Here is a 7,215-nt window from a genome sequence, read left to right as displayed (position 1 = left end):
TGGATAATGGTGCTCAGAAAATGGGCTTATATGGACAAAAATAAAGTTGGCTCCCTACCTCAAACCATATAAAACAGACAAATTCTTTTTCTTTTTTTTTTTGTATTTTTCTGAAGCTGGAAATGGGGAGAGACAGTCAGACAGACTCCCGCATGCGCCCAACCGGGATCCACCCAGCATGCCCACCAGGGGCGATGCTCTGCCCCTCCAGGGCGTCGCTCTGCCGCAACCAGAGCCTCTCTAGCGCCTGGGGCAGAGGCCAAGGAGCCATCCCCAGCGCCCGGGCCATCTTTGCTCCAATGGAGCCTTGGCTGCGGGAGGGGAAGAGAGAGACAGAGAGGAAGGAGGGGGAGGGTGGAGAAGCAAATGGGCGCTTCTCCTATGTGCCCTGGCCGGGAATCGAACCCGGGTCCCCCGCACGCCAGGCCGACGCTCTACCGCTGAGCCAACCTGCCAGGGCTAAAACAGACAAATTCTAAAGTGATTAAAGACCTAACTAAAAGTTAAAATGCTAAAGCCATTAAGAAAAAACAAGAGAATGTGTTTGTGGTCTTGGGGTAAGGATAGATTTATTAGGATCCCCAAAGCATAATCCATAAAATTTGATAGTTTTGACTACTTCATAGTGAAAGATTTCTAGTCAAAGAATCCTGTAGTCAAGGTTATAGGTGGGAGTAGTTCAGAAGAAAACATTTGCAGTGTCTAAAACTGACAAGGGTTTGCATTGCATAGGGATTAAATATAGAAATAACTACTGCAAATTGGGAAGAAAAACAAAATAAAAATGTGCAAGAATATGAATAGGTAAAATCTAAAGGGAAAACCAGAATGGCTAATAAGTATGTTATCTTATCAGTAATTAGGGAAATGGAAGTGAAAACATTAATGAGTTTCATTAGTTTGCCAAAAATAAACAAGAAATTGAACTCTCACAGAGTAAAAACTCATGGTGGTTTCAACTGGTTCATCCGTTCTGCAGAACAAATGGGCAACAATTGAAATAAGTAACATCTGGGATGTAGTCTTGCAGCGTTTCTAAGAGTGCTTTGGCACTATACTGCCTGAGTTTGAATCCCAGCTCTGTCTTTTACTAAATGTGTGACATTGATAAGCCACGTAATCGCTCTGTTCCTTAGTTTTGTCCTCTGTGAAATGGAGATTTAACTCAGGTTTATTGTGAGCTTAGAACAGTGGCTGGCAGACAGTATGTGTCACAGAATCGTTAATTGTTTTTATCATTGTCTTCCATATCAAGTGTCTATACCCAGTTTCCAAGGTGAGCCCCAGTGATCCCAAACTCTTGATGTTCAAGCTGTGTAGTCCCCTTCCACTACAGGGTGTGCATCTGATAGGGTGTATGAGACATGCGTGACTTCTGAGTCTATATAATAAAAGACGGTAAAGCATCTACCTTGAGGACCCTTGCACAAATCTGGAGAGGCCAATGTGGAGCAGAACGGAGGCCTCAGCAGTGGAGCACCAAGTCACCAGCCTGTAAGAGAACTCGCTTGGAAGTGGATCTTCTACCTCTATTCAGCCTTAAGATGCGGTGGCTCTGATCAACGCTGTGACCACAGCCTCATGGAAGCTCTGCGCCAGAAACACTCAGCTCCAAGTTCTTTACCCAAAGAAACAGATTATAGGTGTTTCTTTTTTCTGTTAACATCTTTTTTTGTGTGTGACAGAGTCAGAGAAAGGGACAGTTAGGGACAGACAGAAAGGGAGAAAGATGAGAAGCATCAATTCTTCGTTGTGGCATCTTAATTGTTCATTAATTGCTTTATCATATGTGCCTTGATGGTGTGGAGGGGGGTTGCTACAGCAGACCGAGTGACCCCCTTGCTCGAGCCAGCCACCTTGCGCTCAAGCTGGTGAGCTTTGCTCAAACCAGATGAGCCTGTGCTCAAGCTGGCGACCTCGGGGTCTTGAACCTGGGTCTTCCGCATCCCAGTCTGACGCTGTATCCACTGCACCACCACCTGGTCAGGCTTGTTAACATCTTTATTGAGAACCTGTTGACATCTTTATTGAGATCCTGGCCAGATGGTTCAGTGGATAGAGCGTGGTCCTTGCATGTCAAGGTGGTGGGTTCAGTCCCTGGTCAGGGCACATATGAGAAGCAATGAGTTCAGAACAATAAATGCAACAGCTAAGAGGAATGAGTTGATACATCTCTTTCTCCTCCCTCCTCCCCTCTCCCCTTCTCTCTCTCCCTCTCTTCCCCTTTTTCTTTCTCAAATCAATGGAAAAGTAGGGGAAAAAAGCAGCTTTATTGAGATATAATTCATATACTATCAGTATATATAGTTTACCCATTTAAAGTGTACAATTTGGTGGTTTTGAGGTATCACAGAGTTGTGCAGCCATCACAGTTTAAGACATTTTGGTAACCCTGTGGATACAAGAAACTTTGTATCCATTAGCGGTCACTCTCCAGCCATCCTCAATTCCCCCAGTCCTTGGCAACCACTAATTTACTTTCTGCTATATAGATTTACGTATTGTAGACATTTCATATAATATGTGGTCTTTTGTGTCTGACTCCTTTTACTTAATGTCTTCTAGGTTTATCCATGTTGTATCAGTACATTTTTCCTTTTTATGGCTGCATAATATTCCCTTGATGGATACATCGCATTTTATTTATGCATTGACGCGTGTTTGAGTTGTTTCCACTTTTGGTTCTTGTCAATAATGCTGCTATGAACATTTATGCGCATGTTTTTTTATTTTTATTTTTTTAATTATTGTGTTTACATATATTCTAATGTCACCCATGTTCCCCAGTATATCCCCCCTGCCTCCCTCCCCGTAACGCCCCCCCCTCCAGGATTTGCTTTTCTGCTCTTGTCCCATCCTGTCACCCTATCATCTCCTTTCCCTCTGTCCACTTTCCTTCTGGATCCTTTGATCCCGTCTCTGTCTCTATTCTGCTCCTCAGTTCATATTGTTCGTTGGATTCCTCATATGAGTGAGGTCATATGATACTTTTCTCTCTCTGCCTGGCTTATTTCACTTAACATAATAGTTTCCAGTTCCGTTCATGTTGTCCCAAAAAATAATATATATTTCCTTCTTTTTCATGGCCCCATAGTATTCCATAGTATATATGTACCAAAGCTTTTTAATCCACTCATCCTCTGATGGACACCTGGGCTGTTTCCAGATCTTGGCTATTGTAAACAATGCTGCCATAAACATGGGGGGTGCATTTCTCCTTTTCAAACTGTGCTGTGGTATATTCCTAAAAGTGGGATGGCTGGGTCAAAAGGCAGTTCGATTTCTAATTTTTTGAGGAATCTCCATACTGTTTTCCACAGTGGCTGCACCAGTCTGCATTCCCACCAGCAGTGCAGGAGGGTTCTCTTTTCTCCACATCCTCGCCAGCACTTATTCTGTGTTGTTTTGTTGATGAGCGCCATTCTGGCTGGTGTGAGGTGATATCTCATTGTGGTTTTAATTTGCATTTCTCTAATGATTAGTGATGTTGAGCATTTTTTCATATGCCTATTGGCCATCTGTATGTCCTCTTTGGAGAAGTGTCTATTCATCTCTTTTGCCCGTTTTTGGATTGGTCTGTTTGTCTTCCTGGTGTTGAGTTTTACAAGTTCTTTATAAATTTTGGTTATTAACTCCTTATCAGATGTATTGTTGAATATGTTCTCCCATTGTGTGGTTTGCCTTTTTATTTTGTTGATACTGTCTTTAGCTGTGCAAAAGCTTTTTAGTTTGTATAGTCCCATTTGTTTATCCTGTCCTTTATTTCCCTTGTATGCACATGTTTTTTGTATGGACATATGTTTTCATTTTTCTTGGAGTAGCATTGGCGCTGAGTCACAGGGTGACTCCGTGTTTGACTCTGTGAGGAACTGCCAGACTCCCACACCAGTGTGTGAGTACCAGTTTCTTCACATCCCCGCTAACACTTGCTCTCATCTCTTATTGATTGTTACCATCCTAGTGGGTATGAAGTGGTGTCTCATTGTGTTTGGATTTGCATTTTCCTGATGACTAATGATGGTCACTATCTTTATGTATTTTCTTTAGAGAAATATTCAAATTCCTTGCCCATTTTTTTAATGGGTTGTTGTACACATACATGCACATGCATATGTATATATACACATGTAGACACACACACACACATACACTTACATTGAGTTCTTTTTACATTCTAAGTTACAAGTCTCCTATCAGGCATGATTTCTCACCTCAGTGCAGTTCCATGCCGGCAAGATCCTTAAGAGAGTCTGCACAAATCCACAGGAGTTACATACAAGGATCCTTATCTATGTAGAGTTTGGGCAGCAAGGTATTGCAAGCACCTTAGCTGTCTGTCCCTACAGGAGATGATGAATAAAATGTGATACATGCCTATGGTGGAATGTTATAAAAAGCAGGCAGGTGCAGGCAGTTAGGGATTTAGTAACAGGGTTGATTCCAGGTGAGAAAGATAGGAAACAATGACATTTATAGCAAAAATCAGCCAAGTGAGCACATAGCAGCATTTTTTTTTTAAATTTTATTTCTCAATTACAGTTTACATTCAATATTATTTTGTATTAGTTTCAGGTGTACAGCACAGTGGTTAGACAATCATATAACTCTGCAAAGTGTCCCCCCTGATATTTCTAGTACCCACCTGGCACCATACATAGTTCTTACAATGTTATTGACTGTATTCCCTGTGCTGTACTTTACAACCCCATGACTATTCTACAACTACCAATTCATGGTTCTTAATCCCTTCAACTTTTCTTCACCCAGCCCCCTAACCCCTCTCCTCTCTGGTAACCGTCATTCTGGTCTGTATTTATGGGTCTCTTTCTATTTTATTTATTTGCTCATTAGGTTCCACATATAAGTGAAATTATACGGTATTTGTATTTTCTCTGACTGACTTACTTCACTTGGCATAATACTTCCAGGTCCATCCATGCTGTCATAGATGGTAAGCATTCATTCTTTTTTATGGCTGCATAATAGCCTTTTTAAGCCACTTGTCTATTGATGGGCACTTTGGTTGTTTCTGTATCTTGGCTATTGTAAATAATGAGAGCATACATAATACACATACATAATAATATATGTATGTATATATATTATATATATATCTCTCTAATGCACCAGACTCCGGGTCTGTGGGAGGGAACAGAATAGGACTAGAATGAGGAGTGAAGGACGAAGGGAAGCGAGTGACCTTGCGTGGATGAACACGATAGTGTGTTCTGAACTCAGGCATGTGATGACTCAGCTCTCAGCACTGGAGGCCTCAGCATAGCTCCAGAAGCAGGGTCTTATGCTCATGGAATTAACAGTTAGTCCCTGTATTAGTTGGGGTGGGCTAGGCTGCTATGACAGCCTCCGAATGGACTGGTTATCACAGCAGGTTTTTATCTCCTTCACACATGTCATGTCCAGGGTGGTTTCATGTTGGAGCAGCAGCAGGGTGCGGGGGATACTACTCCATGCACTCATGTAGGGACCAGGATGATGTCAATGTTAACATGGCCTCCAAGGTTGCTTTGGGCATTGCCATTTCAGTGAGTTGAGCAGTGCTTGAAGGATTGCTTGGCAGATGTTATGGGCCAGCTCTAAAAAGAGGCACTTCTACTCTCTGTTGGCTAGAACTTGGTTGCACGGCTGCCCCTTAATTCAGGGGAGCCTGCGAAATGTAATGCACACCCAGGAAGAGGGGGGAAATGGTCATGGTTGGACAACTAACCTCTCTGCTGCAGAATGCACTTAGATTCCAAAAGAAAGGCTGCCCATCCCCCAGCCATTAGAGAGCCATGGATTTTGAAATAGTTTTGAGATCTGAAACTCCCAAAGATACTCCATTCTCTAACTGAAGATTCTGAGCTGGAGTCACTGTCGCTGTGGCTGTCAGAGAGGAGCCCAGGTGGAGAGATGATGGGTACACTGGGATCATGTCTAGAGTCAGCGTTCATGAGGTGGAGGTACTTGGGAGGAAACAAGCTCGGAACAGAAATTCTCAGATGCTACGGCAGCGTGTTGCAGAGTTGGGACTGACCCTAGTGTGCTACTGGGTTCCACGCTGCTTGTCTCATCCTCTGGCTCCTCGCTGGAAACTTTAAAAATGGCCCAAGGTTAGAACACTAGTGGCGAGCTGGTGAAATTTGAACAAAGTGTGGAGTTTGGTTTATAGACATATGCTAATGTTAATGCCTCAGTTTTGACAAATGTACCATAGTTATGTAAGACGTTAACAGGGAGTTCGGGTGAAAAGTAACAAGACTCCCTGTATTGTCTTCATGACTTTCTGTAGATCTAAAATTTTTCCAAAATAAAATGCTTGTTTAAAACAAGTATCTCCAGGGAATATAGGCTCTGGACACTGGGTCCTACTCTAAAGTTTTTTTTTTTTTCTTTTTCTTTTAAGTGAGACAGACAAGGACAGACAAACAGGAAGGAATAGAGGTGGAAAACATCAGTTTGTTGCGGCACCTTAGTTGTTCATTGATTGTTTTCTCATATGTGCTTTGATAAGGAACTCTAGGTGAGCCAGTGACTCCTTGCTCAAGCTAGCGACTTTGGGCTCAAGCCAGTGACCTTTGGGCTCAAGCCCGCGACCACGGGATCATGTCTATGATCCCACACTCAAGCTGGTGAGCCAACGCTCAAGCTGGCAACCTTGGGGTTTAAAACCTGGCTCTTCAGCATCCCAGGCTGATGTTCTATCCACTGTGCCCCCGCCTTGTCTGGCCTATTCTAAGTTATGACTTTTGAGTTTATAGCTTTGTAAGCATATATTGTCAGCTAGCCTCTTCCTTGGCCAGAGGCGGCAGTGAGCATGTTCAACTCCTGCCTGTTGTCATACCTCTTGTCACACCTTTTGTACCATATGGGTGCAGGTTTAAACTTTATGTTTGTGGGCCCCACACTGTTTTTTAGGAGCAACTCACTTTAAGAGGCAGTTATGGACTGAATGTTGTACCCCTTCAAAATTCAGATGTTGAAATCCAGCTCCCACTGTGGGAGCTGGCTGGAGCAGATGACCATCCTGGGATAGGAGGAGTACCACCAAGTTTGATGGAGACTCAGTAACCAGGATCAAGTGCCCAAGCTCTCTGTTAAGAACTAATCAGTATGAAGGTCCTAGTTACTCCCTCAACCCAAATGGTGGAGGCAGGACCAAGAGAAAGAGTTTACCCTGCCAGGATGCCAGGACATCCCTACCCCACTTTTCTTGGG

The sequence above is a fragment of the Saccopteryx bilineata genome, chromosome 1, assembly GCF_036850765.1.
Source record: "Saccopteryx bilineata isolate mSacBil1 chromosome 1, mSacBil1_pri_phased_curated, whole genome shotgun sequence".
NCBI lineage: Eukaryota > Metazoa > Chordata > Mammalia > Chiroptera > Emballonuridae > Saccopteryx > Saccopteryx bilineata.
Note: the sequence above shows the minus strand (reverse complement) of the source record.